The sequence below is a fragment of the Taurulus bubalis genome (assembly GCF_910589615.1).
Source record: "Taurulus bubalis genome assembly, chromosome: 16".
Taxonomy (NCBI): Eukaryota; Metazoa; Chordata; class Actinopteri; order Perciformes; family Cottidae; genus Taurulus; species Taurulus bubalis.
In genome coordinates, this window is record NC_136604.1 from 21,547,909 (window position 1) to 21,562,823 (window position 14,915).

General features: G+C 41.0%; 1 protein-coding gene across 1 annotated transcript in view; it reads left to right on the forward strand.

Annotated features, from left to right (window-relative positions):
• Positions 1–345: 345 nt before the first annotated feature.
• Positions 346–14,915, forward strand: part of LOC306748403 (voltage-dependent calcium channel gamma-7 subunit-like) — a gene marked incomplete at its 3' end in the record, with an annotated part of 31,491 nt that continues 16,921 nt past the window's right edge. Inside the window, exon 1 of the mRNA XM_079231569.1 lies at positions 346–399. The remainder of the gene's footprint in view (positions 400–14,915) is intronic.

Genomic DNA, 14,915 nt, shown 5'->3' on the forward strand with positions numbered 1-14,915 from the left:
CACACACACACACCAGTCCCACCTCCCTTTAACCAAACTACAGTGAAGCCCATACGACCGATTCTCCGCAGTGCTGAAAGAGCAGAGTGAAGTAAAGAAGGAAGAGGAGGAGGAGGAGAGAGAGAGAGAGAAAGAGAGAGAGAGAGAGAGAGAGAGAACAGAGAGGAGGAGAGGGGAGATACGGGGAAACACGAAAAGAGAGCGAGAGAGGAAGAGAGAGACAGTGCGAGAGAGGGTTGTGCGGCGAGAGCAAGAACGAGAGAGAGGGAGGGAGAGAGAGAGAGAGAGAGAGAGAGAGAGAGAGAGAGAGAGAGAGAAGGGGAAACTGCAGATTTGGTGGCTTCCCAGTGCGCACGGATCTCTCGGCTGCACCGTCCGACCAGCTCTCCGCTCCGCAGGGTGAGTAAAGCTTCCGTCGCCTTCTTTTCTGACTGCGCCGCACCAGAACCCGTCCATTGCACACACACACACACACACACACACACACACACACACACACACACACACACACACACACACACACACACACACACACACACACTCTCTCTCTCGCATCCCGCACTCTTCTTGTGGCTCCGCTTCTTTTGGGTTGCGCACGTCAGGACTCGTGTGCTTCGCTGGAGGAGAGATGATGCTCGTGCATGTGACTGTGTGTGATGCTCGTGCATGTGACTGTGTGTTGACAGGAGATGTTCCTCTTTAAATATTATGTTTTTTTTAAAGCAAGAGCTGTTGTATAGGACAGGAGCCTGAGGGTGTGTGTGTGTGTGTGTGTGTGTGTGTGTGTGCTCTAAAAAAGTCTTGGCTCCGTCTTGGGGAACCCATCCTGTGACTGCAGCAGTTATTATGGGGTCCAGCTCTCTCTCTCTCTCTCTCTCTCTCTCTCTCTCTCTCTCTCTCTCTCTCTCTCTCTCTCTCTCTCTCTTCTTATTGTACATATATGCATATTGTGTGTGTGTGAGTGTGTGTGTTATATCGAAGGAAAAGGGATGAGGAGACAAGAAGGTTTCTCTTTTTTAATTTCCACCTATTGCTCGTCTGCATTCTGTAACGATAATATAATATACTAGTAATGTTAATATAGAATACTGATAATGATAATATAATATACTATTATTAATATAGAATACTGGTAATGATAATATAATATACTAGTAATGTTAATATAGAATACTGATAATGATAATATAATATACTATTATTAATATAGAATACTGGTAATGATAATATAATATACTAGTAATGTTAATATAGAATACTGATAATGATAATATAATATACTATTATTAATTTAGAATACTGGTAATGATAATATAATATACTAGTATTAATATAGAATACTGGTAATGATAATACATAATGATATAATGATAGAGTGATTTCGCTGTAATATACATTACATCACAATTTCACACAGCTTTTAGGGTATTAAAGTAGACCTGTAATGGCACGTTTGTAAAATATGTGTGAATGCCTCCTTAATCCTGCAGTCATGTCTTGTGAAATGGAGTCAATGGCAGAACAGATTCCTCATGGTTCCAACATGCAGCCATCAAGATGGAGACAGTAACGTGTGTTACCTCCTGAAAGAGTTATGGTCATACGTCATCATCGTCTGAACATAACTGGTTAGTTTAGACGATATAAAAGTGCAACATGATATTATCTCCATGTGTGATTCCATTGAAAGACGATACATCATCATATTGAATTATTGGTCCATAGTGTTGAGCTGCTGCTTCATGACGGGCTGCGAGGGAATTTAAAATAATGTGCATTTGCTACAGTAGCATTAAATATGTCTTTTAAGATTATAGCTTTTATAAAACAAGATTCTTCAGTGGCAATGGAACTAGGATGGAAGTCCACGGATGGTTTATGCAGCTTAAACAAACACTGTGACTTTCTAGCTGGCTGCATAGAAACATCTCTGGATGTGTTAAAAGAGACAATAATGCATCCAGGAAAGGGTTCTCAAATGTGACCCCTCCATTGGTGAAGATGGTACAGTCCACACTGACTAGAGCAGGGCCAAAAGGAAACGATCCAGCCACTGACACTTTAAATATGAACATCAGGAGTTGGTGTCCCTCCTGATCAAAAAGCAGAGCGTCTTCTCAATACTGCGGCCATTTTGCAACTATCGTCCAACAATAATTTTATGACGAAATCCACACGAGAAGAGGAAATACAGAACCCAGTTATGGTTTCTATCGCCAAGAAAAACCTCCTGCGACACCTGAACGTCAACAAGCTGCAAGATGAAGGCAGCGACAACACAAGTGCACTTATGGAAACGTATTAAACCAAATGCATTAAACCATATGCATTAATGTATTAAACCAAATGCATTAAACCATATGCATTAATGTATTAAACCAAATGCATTAAACCATATGCATTAATGTATTAAACCAAATGCATTAAACCATATCCATTAATGCATTAAACCAAATGCATTAAACCATATGCATTAATGTATTAAACCAAATGCATTAAACCATATGCATTAATGTATTAAACCAAATGCATTAAACTATATGCATTAAACCATATGCATGAATGTATTAAACTATATGCATTAAACTATATGTATTAAACCATATGCATTAAACCATATGCATTAAACCATATGCATTAATGTATTAAACCATATGCATTAAACTATATGTATTAAACCATATGTATTAAACCATATGCATTAATGTATTAAACCATATGCATTAAACTATATGCATTAAACTATATGTATTAAATCATATGCATTAAACCATATATTAAACCATAAACCATATGCATTAAACCATATATACATGTTGGATGCACTTTAATAAGCTCCGATAAGGTAGGAGAGGACTCTGGCATTGCAGCTGAATCATTTAAAGTATAAGCATTCAGTCCACTGCAGACGTTTACAGAGCTGTACTCTGGTTGTCGAGGCCGTGAAGTATCATCATCTTCATCATCATCAGCTGCAGCTGTCTGAGGTGAGGGGCATGAATCACGCAGCAGCTTCACTTGTTTAAACGGCTGATGGATGGTGTGAGTCACCGGCGGCGGCGGGTCGGAGCGTCCGGTCCCCAGCAGAGAGACTCCACGAGTCCTTGAGACGCGTCCGTCCAGCGCAGAGATCTCTGCTGCCATGTCCATGGGTTCTGGTGTTTTTACAGCATCGATTCTAACCCCGAAGAAACGCTATCCAAGCTTTTAAAGAGTTTAAACTATGCCTGTAAACGCATTTTTAAACAGCATTGGTTCTATTCCTTGACTTCTTGACTCTTCAAGGAAAACATATCAATCTAATTATGAGTCTGACTCAACCTGAACATTATTAAAATCCAAACTTCTACAACCCCCTGAGATTCCATATCAGTGGATTTAATGTCTCAGAAGGCCGAGCTGAAAATCCCTTAGAAGCGACGACCAACGGATGAAAGGAGGAACACAACATAACACAACTTGTGTTTGTTTAAAGTATCAAGGAGACGATAAGAAGAGGGACGTGGAGCAGAAATGGTCAATAGATTGAGTTCGATGGTGGAAGCTTTTCCTCTGTCTGATGAGTGTCTGCGTTGGCAAACATTTAGAGCAACAAGTACAACAAGCGCCCTCTTGTGGCTCTGTTGGTAATGACTCTGTGGTTGTTGTGTCGTGGTTTGGTATATTTGTAATACTGCATAATGGGATGCAAAGAGAAGCCTTTTAATGTCTTTACGTTCTTATATCCATATACCCACAATCCTCTCCTAGCCATGACCAAGTAGTTTTAGCTGCCTAGCCAAATCTGTGTTGTGACAATAATATTCAAGGCTAGCTATCAGTACGTAAAAGCTTTAAGGTGTCGACCAGGAAAAAAAACAGTAGCAAGTAGCATGGAAAGATGCTAACTAAATGCTAAACACAACCTTTTTGTGCCTCCATCATAAATAAAATAACAAGGCGTCTTGATCACAGCCAATCACTGCAAGGATTCTTTGATGTGAATGCAACATGTGATTGGCGACTGTGGATCAGCGGTAAGGCAATCAGACGATCGGCGGTTCGATTCCCGGCTCCGCTTGTCGACAGGGAGTTGGCGCTGGGAAGTGTATTTAATGAAGTACTCTAATTGTATAGGTATCACTTTAAGGGCGCTGGTATTGGTACTGGTATTGGTGCTGGTACTGGTACTGGTATTGGTATTGGTACTGGTATTGGTACTGGAATTGGTTCTGGTATTGGTACTGGTACTGGTATTGGTACTGGTATTGGTATTGGTACTGGTATTGGTTCTGGTATTGGTATTGGTATTGGTACTGGTATTGGTATTGGTTTTGGTATTGGTATTGGTACTGGTATTGGTTCTGGTATTGGTACTGATATTGGTATTGGTACTGGTATTGGTACTGGTATTGGTTCTGGTATTGGTATTGGTACTGGTATTGGTACTGGTACTGGTATTGGTATTGGTACTGGTATTGGTGCTGGTATTGATGCTGGTATTGGTACAGGTATTGGTGCTGGTATTGGTATTGGTACTGGTATTGGCGCTGGTATTGGTGCTGGTATTGGTACTGGCATTGGTGCTGGTATTGGTTCCGGCGTTCCAATTATTTAAGGATACCCAGCAATTAGTAACAAATTGGGAAGGCAACAACACATACATGATGTGTTGAAGGACTTACGGGTTTAAGTATGTTGGAAAAAAAAAAACTAGCAAACAAAAGAGACTTTTTCCCTGAGCGGCCTCGTGCCCTTTGTGGATGCGTCACGCTGCCTCGCAGATATGTGTGTGTGTGTGTGTGTGTGTGTGTGTGTGTGTGTGTGTGTGTGTGTGTGTGTGTGTGTGTGTGTGTGTGTTTTGCATCTCCGTTGCCTCAACACAATTCATTCTCTCAATGCAGATAAGGGAACACACTTTCATTAAGTGTCTCCTCAGAGGCGTCCGTGGCGTTGCAAACAAAAAGCTTCTTCTTCTTCTTCTTCTTCTTCTTCTTCTTCTTCTTCTTCTTCTTCTTCTTCTTCTTCTTTTCTTTCTGACGAGCAGACATTTTGGAGATTCTAGCCTCCCCACCAGCAGCAGCAGCACATTTCAGTATCATGGCACCGTTAGGGTCGACTCGCCCGCCGGCCAAAAAGCCTCAAAAATTTGACCTCAAACTCAAAATATACAACATTCAAACCGAGGGAAGGTGAATGAATGAATGAATGAATGAGTGAGTGTGACTACTGCACATGCACAGCCATGTAGGATGTGTCACACTTCACACTGGCTGCCTTGCATGTGTGTGACGTACAGTATATGTGTGTGTGTGTGTGTGTGTGTGTGTGTGTGTGTGTGTGTGTGTGTGTGTGTGTGTGTGTATGTGGTGCAAGGACTTTCCTCTGTTTTTGGGCCAAGGTCTTTCCCTGTAAGCTCCCTTTCCTTTTCCTCTGTTATTCCCCGGCTGCATCTCTGCTCATCCCTCCGTCTATTTGATCTACCTCTCCTCAGCACATTAACAGTCTCTTGCAGGTTGTGTGTGTGTGTGTGTGTGTGTGTGTGTGTGTGTGTGTGTGTGTGTGTGTGTGTGTGTGTGTGTGTGTGTGTGTTTTCTTACCCGCCGCATAAGCTAATTATCTTTATCAGTCCAGCAGTCTTCTCCACTGCAGGACGAGGGTTTGTTTCCCAAAGCTTTCATCGTCTTAAGTACCGCTTTGAGAAATGAGAGTCTTCTCCCGTCTCGTCTGGAGAATACTGACGCTATTTTACTAACATCATTTAGTTTTTTGGGGCAATTTAGGATCAAATGTTGTTGTTTTTTCTCCTATTTTCTTGAACAGCGCTTTACCTCCTCCTTCACTCTTCTTTCTCTACGAGTCCTCTGGTTCTTTATTTCCATCTCCAACTCTATTATTACTTTCCATAATCCTTTTCATGGCCTTCCCCATTCTCCCCCCTTTCCTTCTGTCCTCATTCCCTTTTACAAATTAATCCGGAGTTCTTTCATCCTGTGGATGTATCTGACCTTCTCCTGCTCCCTATTCCTTCTTATCTCTCTTTCCCTCTTTATTCCATCCTTTCATCATCCTCTCCTCCACGACTCCTCCTCGTTGCTCTTCATCTTCGTCTTCCATTCTTCCCATCTTCACTTATCCATCTCTCTTCCTGCCAGTTGGCAGCCGGCCTCTCGCCGCTGACAGAGGGACATATTGCCTTCTCTCTCCCCGTTAGCTAGCGAGCTAACCTGAGAGCGCCATCTGCGGCGCCCCGCCCGGCACCGTGGGACGTGTAGTTTCACGGCGCTCAGCAGTTGCTTGGTATTGACCCGCCGCCGCCGCTGCAGAGCCTTTCATCTCCGTTTCATCCGATTCCTTTACTTCTTCGCCACTTCTTCATTTTGGGAGCCAAGACTTGAATCCCCTCAGGGTGCCTGTTTATAGCAAAGTCATAAGAGATGCATTCAGATATTCATAATGGTGTCAGGGCTTTTGCTGGAGGAAAACAGACCAGAACGAAAATAGAAACACTGAGGTCATCGGTCCAAATTCACTTCAAACAAGAATGTCACTATAACCATGAAACATGTGTGAGTAATTATATTTGTGTTCATGTTATTGGTCTAAATGTTGTTTTAAAAGGTTTCTCCACATATGTATTTATGGTGTTGAATACTAAAACCCGTTGAATGATTCAGCTTACAACAACATATGTTTCAGATATTTAGTCTAAAAGGCGAACTAAATTAAACTAAATCAATCAGAGCGTGTCGTTAACACATCATGTTATGGCTTTATTCATATATGAACAGTTTATTAAACATAGTTTACAGCACACATTTAAATTATTAAGAATCTCTTCATAACATTAAATGTTCATGATTAAATAAGCACTCTCTAGGTGTCATTTATGACGAGTTTAACTCTCAAAGATTGGACTTTGATCCCATTTAATTGTCAGCGACCAAACAACCCAGCTTCTTCATCCTGATTGGTTGCACAGAAGCATGTGACGTAGTTTTTCAACTGAGCAAAAACAAAATAATATCTTATAATGACTCATTCACCACGTTATAGTTAATGTGCCCGATACTAATCCCTCATTATTGCTCAATTCTTATCTGATTCCCCATTCCGTCCCCCTGGTGTGTGCGTCTTTATTCATTAAGTCACCAACACAATAACCACCAACAAAGAGACGAAACATCTCTCACACAATGGGCCCTTTATTAAGTAAACGACCTATTTCCGGATATTAATTTGCGTGAACAAAGCTCCTGATTAACGGAACTTATGAGCACTCCTACACTGACAACCTGCTTTCATGAGCAACGCACACTCATTCATTAAGTTGGACTTCATTGACGCGGCTTCTAAGCCTCCAATAAAGTGAAAACAGAATTAATAATGAATCCAAATAAAAAATTAAACAGACTTTCACGTTGCCTTGTAATGAAGGAGCGAGTCGTGGCTTGAAGTTAACCCTCGGATACGTTCAGTTTTACTTTCCGAAACTTTGCTGGAGGAAAGCGAAGCTGACGAAGCTTCAGGTCTGTGAACGTGAACCTCGAACGTCGGTTAAGAGAGAAAACTGATATTCAGACGTTGATATATAAGATTTATGATATGACGGGCAGCAGCAGGAACACAATGCATCAAATGAAACCAGGAACATCTTCTCTGACCTCTGACCTCTCCCTCCTGAAGGGAAGCTCGCCGCCAGGAGAAGACCCTATAAGTGTGTGAATAATAGATATTTTATGGACAGGTGTGGAAACAGAACCGATGTGTTCTGTTTCCACGTTCTAAAAGCCCAACATTGACAGCTGGCAGGAGACGGGGCGCTGACAGCGGCCTCCCGGGTTCACGTCGGCATCTTTGTTGACCGACCCCTGCACCTCTCCAGCTTCCTGGGAGGCGGCGTGTTGCCGTATCAACACAGAGATCCCTCTGTTTCCACAAGAGGTCCGCGTCAGGTCGCTGAACGGTTTGAGCAAACTGGGGGGCGGGATCAGCGTCGTGCAGGAACTGGGTCAAGGGAACATCACAAGAGGACATTTTGAAAGCTCAGAATCAACACAGCTTTTAAAGCTGAAGCAATCAGGTGGGGAGCGTTTCAGCACCGCGGCGGCGGACAGCTCCCCGGCCGGCTGCTCATGCCGGACTCTGATCTGTAAACGTGGAAAACAACGCGTGTTTATCTTTAAAAATGTCTGGATACAAACTGAGAAAAATACAGATTGGTGCACCAGATGGAAGAGCAAAGAAGTATTTATTTTATTACAGAACATATCCATGTTTTGCCAAATCAACATATGTGTATCACAATAATAATTAGAAACAGATTTTTCTGTTTTTTCTGTTCTGTTGATCTTCCTTCCCTACTTCCTTCCTTGATTCTGTCATCCCTTCTTTCATTTATTCGACTTGTACACACTTCCTTCATCCTTCTAATCTCTCCTTGCTTCCTATCCTCATTGCTACTTTTTCCCATCCTTCTTCCATACCTTTCTTCTTCTTCTCCTACTTCTCCTACTACCTTGTCGTCCACCTTTCTTTACCCTATCTCCTCATGGCCTTCTCTCCCTCCTTTCTCCTTGACTCCTTGGTCCTCATCTTCCTTTCACCCCAATTCCCCTTCTCCCCTTTCTCTCATCTCCTTCACACATCCACCCTCTCCCCTCCCCTCCTTCCCTCACTCCTTCCTCACCGCATCATTACCTCCGACTGTTTGTTCCTAAGCACCGACGCTCCATTCATCTGTAATTCATGACATCGCCCGGCTCCTGGGTCCTCACACACACACACACACACACACACACACACACACACACACACACACACAAACATAGAGTAAAGAACATTAACATGAATAATATATTTCAACGGGACTGAAACTGGACGGGAGTTTATTTCGTGAATTATGTTGCGGATATGGTTTTGATCCAAAATGCAACTTGTTGCAATGCTAACATGCTAACAACGCTAACATGGTTTCCCACACGTAGAAAAGATTGAGGCCGAGTCAGAGACAGACTCAAAGCTCGGATGATTAATAATACATCGATGGTCCATTTTTAAAACACAAACATGAAGATGAATCAGCATACTCTGTTTTCTAGAGTTAAGCACCGCAGTCCTTGAACAGGAATGTTCAGCAGCAGGTCTTCTGTCTTGAATATTGAAAGGAGCACTTTTTCTTTTCATGCTGATGTAATTACAATCAAAATATCCTTGTACATCCGTAGCGTCCATTTTGGACTGGTCAGGGACTGTGTGCCAGTTTCCCTCTTTACTCAGAGTCTTTTCAGCAGGTTTGGGTTCATGTTTGGGTTTATGTTTGGGTTTATGTTTGGGTTTATGTTTGGGTTTATGTTTGGGTTTATGTTTGGGTTCAGGTTTGGGTTTATGTTTGGGTTTATGTTTGGGTTTATGTTTGGGTTCAGGTTTGGGTTTATGTTTGGGTTTATGTTTGGGTTTATGTTTGGGTTCAGGTTTGGGTTCATGTTTGGGTTCAGGTTTGGGTTCATGTTTGGGTTCAGGTTTGGGTTCAGGTTTGGGTTCAGGTTTGGGTTTATGTTTGGGTTCAGGTTTGGGTTCATGTTTGGGTTCAGGTTTGGGTTCATGTTTGGGTTTATGTTTGGGTTCAGGTTTGGGTTCATGTTTGGGTTTATGTTTGGGTTCAGGTTTGGGTTCAGGTTTGGGTTTATGTTTGGGTTCAGGTTTGGGTTTATGTTTGGGTTTATGTTTGGGTTTATGTTTGGGTTCAGGTTTGGGTTCAGGTTTGGGTTCATGTTTGGGTTTATGTTTGGGTTCATGTCTGGGTTCAGGTTTGGGTTCAGGTTTGGGTTCATGTTTGGGTTTATGTTTGGGTTCATGTTTGGGTTCAGGTTTGGGTTCATGTTTGGGTTCAGGTTTGGGTTTATGTTTGGGTTCAGGCTTGGGTTCAGGTTTGGGTTTATGTTTGGGTTTATGTTTGGGTTCAGGTTTGGGTTTATGTTTGGGTTCAGGCTTGGGTTTATGTTTGGGTTTATGTTTGGGTTTATGTTTGGGTTCAGGTTTGGGTTTATGTTTGGGTTCAGGTTTGGGTTCAGGTTTGGGTTTATGTTTGGGTTCAGGTTTGGGTTTATGTTTGGGTTCAGGTTTGGGTTCATGTTTGGGTTCATGTTTGGGTTTATGTTTGGGTTCATGTCTGGGTTCAGGTTTGGGTTCAGGTTTGGGTTCATGTTTGGGTTTATGTTTGGGTTCATGTTTGGGTTCAGGTTTGGGTTCATGTTTGGGTTCAGGTTTGGGTTTATGTTTGGGTTCAGGCTTGGGTTCAGGTTTGGGTTTATGTTTGGGTTTATGTTTGGGTTCAGGTTTGGGTTTATGTTTGGGTTCAGGCTTGGGTTCAGGTTTGGGTTTATGTTTGGGTTTATGTTTGGGTTCAGGTTTGGGTTTATGTTTGGGTTCAGGTTTGGGTTCAGGTTTGGGTTTATGTTTGGGTTCAGGTTTGGGTTTATGTTTGGGTTCAGGTTTGGGTTCATGTTTGGGTTTATGTTTGGGTTCATGTTTGGGTTCATGTTTGGGTTCATGTTTGGGTTCAGGTTTGGGTTCATGTTTGGGTTTATGTTTGGGTTCAGGTTTGGGTTCATGTTTGGGTTTATGCTTGGGTTTATGTTTGGGTTTATGTTTGGGTTCAGGTTTGGGTTTATGTTTGGGTTCAGGGTTTATGTTTGGGTTTATGTTTGGGTTCATGTTTGGGTTTATGTTGTCGAGGAGCACTGACCAAGCGCCGTTATGAGATGACTTGAGAAAGTGAGAAAGTGTTGAAAGAAAGGACAGCATGCACACGACATTCTCAGATTTTGTCATTTGTATTGATAACACTAAATTAAATGCATCACAAAAGGCACATTGATTGCCGTTGATTGTTTATTGGTAGAAAAAAACACAACGGTGGATTTTAATGACCCAAAAATGTAAAATGTATATTAGAATATTCAGCAACGATCTAGAACTTAACTCAAGTTATGAATGTAAACACAATCTGAATGAAGCTGAACACGAAGCTGTAACATTACAGAGACTACCACCTAAACAACTAATACAATGAAACAGGACATCAGGATATTTTCTCTTATAGTCAAAACAAAAGACTTTAAATATGGTCCTAAAGTAGCAAACTAAAGAAGAAGCAGTTCAGGAGCTAAATGCACGAGTGCAACGACTCCATGAAGCGTCCTTCATGCCCGTCTGCATGTTTTAGTGCAGCGAGCGTCAAACAGCGTGAAGTGAGCGACGTGGGACGTTATCTGAGTCCTGCAGGTTTTTCGGCTCCTGAGCGGAGGACGGGTCCGTGTGCTTTCCCTGCCTCTCATGTCGAGCCGTGACATTTCCAGCGCTGAGACCGATGCTACGATGTTTACTCTGCCGAGCGCCAATCTCCCTTCTCTTGTTGGGATGCGACTTCCCAAAGCGCTGACTTCTCTCCAAGTGTCTGACTTCTTCGTGGTCGGACTCTGCAGACGGGAGAGAGTCACGGCCTCCATCCTCCCTTTATAATGGATATATATATATATATGTATATATATATATGTATATATATATATATATATATATATATATATATATATATATATATATATATATATATACATATATATATATATATATAGGGGGCTAACTTATAACATAACATTCTGTATGTTCTGCTGCAGGTATATATATATATATATATATATATATATATATATATATATATATATATATATATATATATATATTGCATTGAGTTGTAGCTTTAAAAAACAACTCTCTGGGTTTGTCACACATACCCTTCTTATGACTTTTTAATATGCATAAATTATCTGAAAGGTAACTTATATTGAGACTTTATCATGGTCCTTGTGCTATTATATGGTAGAAAATAAACTATGATATGCATCATTTCAAAGAGGATATTCATCCTGGAATTATTATTATTTATTTTTTAATTTCTTCTTTTCCTGTGTTCTATCACCAACCAATAATCCAGTAACACACACACTGCTATATATACATCTTGACTAGTCTCACACGTTTTTCTGTATATTTTACCTTTTGAAATTATTCAAATATCCCGTGTGGTTGAGGAGATATTCTGGGTTCAGTCTGGGGATGCAAACCATTCGGAACTTTTGAGAAAACACGCCTGGGGTTAAAAAAGTTATATTGAGACTTCATCGTTGTCCTTGGTCAAGGTCAAACCGGAAAAGTGTCCCAATCACACTTCTCTCCTTCCATGTGTGTTTGCACATGCACGCTCTTCTTTGTCACGTGTGCACACACGAGTATCTGCACACACACACACACACGCACACACACACACACACACCTGACGTGTCTGCCGTGACTTCTTGAGGGCTCTGGATCCTCCGGGTTCCCCTGAGGCGACGGGGTGTTTTACATCAAATATTCCTCCCGTGTGACTCACGTCTGAGCGAGCGGATTCACTCTGACATCGCTGACTCTGCTCTGCGGCGTCTCCGCTCGAGCGATGAGGTCACTCCTCGCTCTCTTCCCGCCTGACAGCGACTTTCTTTTTTCCCGCTTCTTATCAGTCCTCTTCTGATCTCGTCGGCCGAGTTCATTTTGTTCATTTTGTTCATTTTGTTCATTTTGTTCTCGGCTGTTCTCTTATCGGCGTCGCTGCTCTCTTTCTCTCAGCCTCGTGAGCGTTTTAAAAGTCACAGAGCCTTTCCTTCAGCATCTCGTATTCAACGCCAGCTCCCGGTGAAACATGAGAATTATAATAACCATACAAATCTGTTTAAATAGGCAAAATGCTATTTAAAAAAAGAACGTTGACAAGCCTCCTCCTGCAGGCGGTGTGCATCTGCTTTACATATTCGTTGTGAATTTATTCTCAGAAGTGAACATTTTAGTTGATGCTAATTTGTTAATGCTTTGCAAACACAGCTTTAAAGCACAAACAGCAGAAGGCTTGCTGCGTTACCAAACGCATAACACGAGTTATGACCTGAAGCATCGAGCTGCTGGAGGAGTTTTATCCCACTGAGCTCAGTTCAAGTCATTAGATCAGCCTCTATGTGTGTGTTTCTTTTCTTAAACATGTTTCAGCTGCTTTAAGCTATACATCCTGGACACATAGTCCAGTGCAATAGTGCAACTGGAGCTACATGATGTTCACCCGTCCTCGAAAATGAGTGCGATGACATGTAAAGACCCGGCGTGTGATGACGTAGTTAAAGACCCCAGATGGTGAGGTTGACGGGTCACACACACACACACACACACACACACACACACACACACACACACACACACACACACAGGACTTTAAAACAGGAGTTTGGTTGCTCAGTGTTTTCCGTACTTTGGTGTTTTGCTGTTTGTGTTTTCTTTAGTTTACGTCATAGTTTGATGCGCTGGGATGAGAAACTTATATTTAGAATCATATGCGGCCAAAGAAGCACGTCTGTAATTTGTGTTTCATCGTTCATGTTCCTTGTGAGATTTAACAATAATAAACCGTATTATTTTGAGCACAATCCATGAAAGAAATGCAAAATAAAGTAATTTACAGAAAGGTAAGGATTACTGTAATATATTTTAAAGTGTAAAACATGAGAGGCAGCAATATTTAAGGAGAAACTTCAACTTCAAAATCACTCATGTATTGATTTTTGGCCCTCGGTTGTTCTGAATTATTAAAGAAAACTTTTCTCCACAGTGAATAAAACCACAATAATAAAAACAGGAAAGTTTTTATCGAAACGAACTCTCACAAAACTTTATATACATATATGCACTGTATATGTACTGTATATATACTATATATATATATATATATATATATATATATATATATATATATATATATATATATATATATATATATATATATAGTATAACGTCTCATTTATCCAATACATGCTCACTACCCAAAACATATACATTTTTACTAAAACCTTACATATTAACACCTTTTTTTTGTTGGCAAAAGTAGAGCTTGTATACTATTCACTCAAACTGTGAGAGTCAATATTTTGAATGTGTATTAATGCAGATTAGCTCCACAGAATGTTTTATTGAACTTCATCAACCTTTAGCTTTAATTATTGTGGATGATAATATATAATAATACAACTCTGTGCAGCCCAGACAGGAAATAGTTTGATGTGAACAGAAATGTCAGATAATAATGGACAAAAACAGCAGAGGTGCATTCTGGGAGTGATGATGATGTTTCACGGCTGCTTCGATTCCAGAGACCACAGCGTGCTGATTGTGACCTCCATTTTGACTGGATGGATGACGGGTGTGTGTGTGTGTGTGTGTGTGTGTGTGTGCGTGTGTGTGTGTGTGTGTGTGTGTGTGTGTGTGTGTGTGTGTGTGTGTGTGTGTGTGTGTGTAAGAGAGAGAGAGCTTCTCAGTGTGTCAACAGCTGAAATGATGCGCGTCAGAGGCAGCGTTTCTGCCCCCTAGTGTGCGTCCAGCTGCACTGCACGTTACCTGAAGCCTGACAGACTGGAAACCAGTGCAGCCAGTAGGCGACCAGCAGGGTTGTGGTCGCGGCCCGAAGGCGTCGTCTCTGGACTAAAACGTGTAAAATCTAAAGCGCTCCGTAAAGACCTCACACGTGTTTCACTCCATTCATAATGTGTCCATTTTAATGGAAATGCTGTATGTTTGACATTACAGTATTTCAGACGCTACATTTTATTTCTTTTGTTTATTTGCTTTTTTTAATTATACTTTCTGTGACGTTCACGTCATATTCAGATGACAATATTTTCTGTTTTGGTCTGCAAAATAATAAAATAATAAAATTAAATTAAAAAAAAGTAATATAAATAAACTGTAAAAACTGTAAATAATAAAAAATTATAAAATAACAAAATAATAGTAAAATAAAAAAACAAGTAATATAAATAAACAGTAAAAACTGTAGTAAAAACAGTAAAGAATAAAAA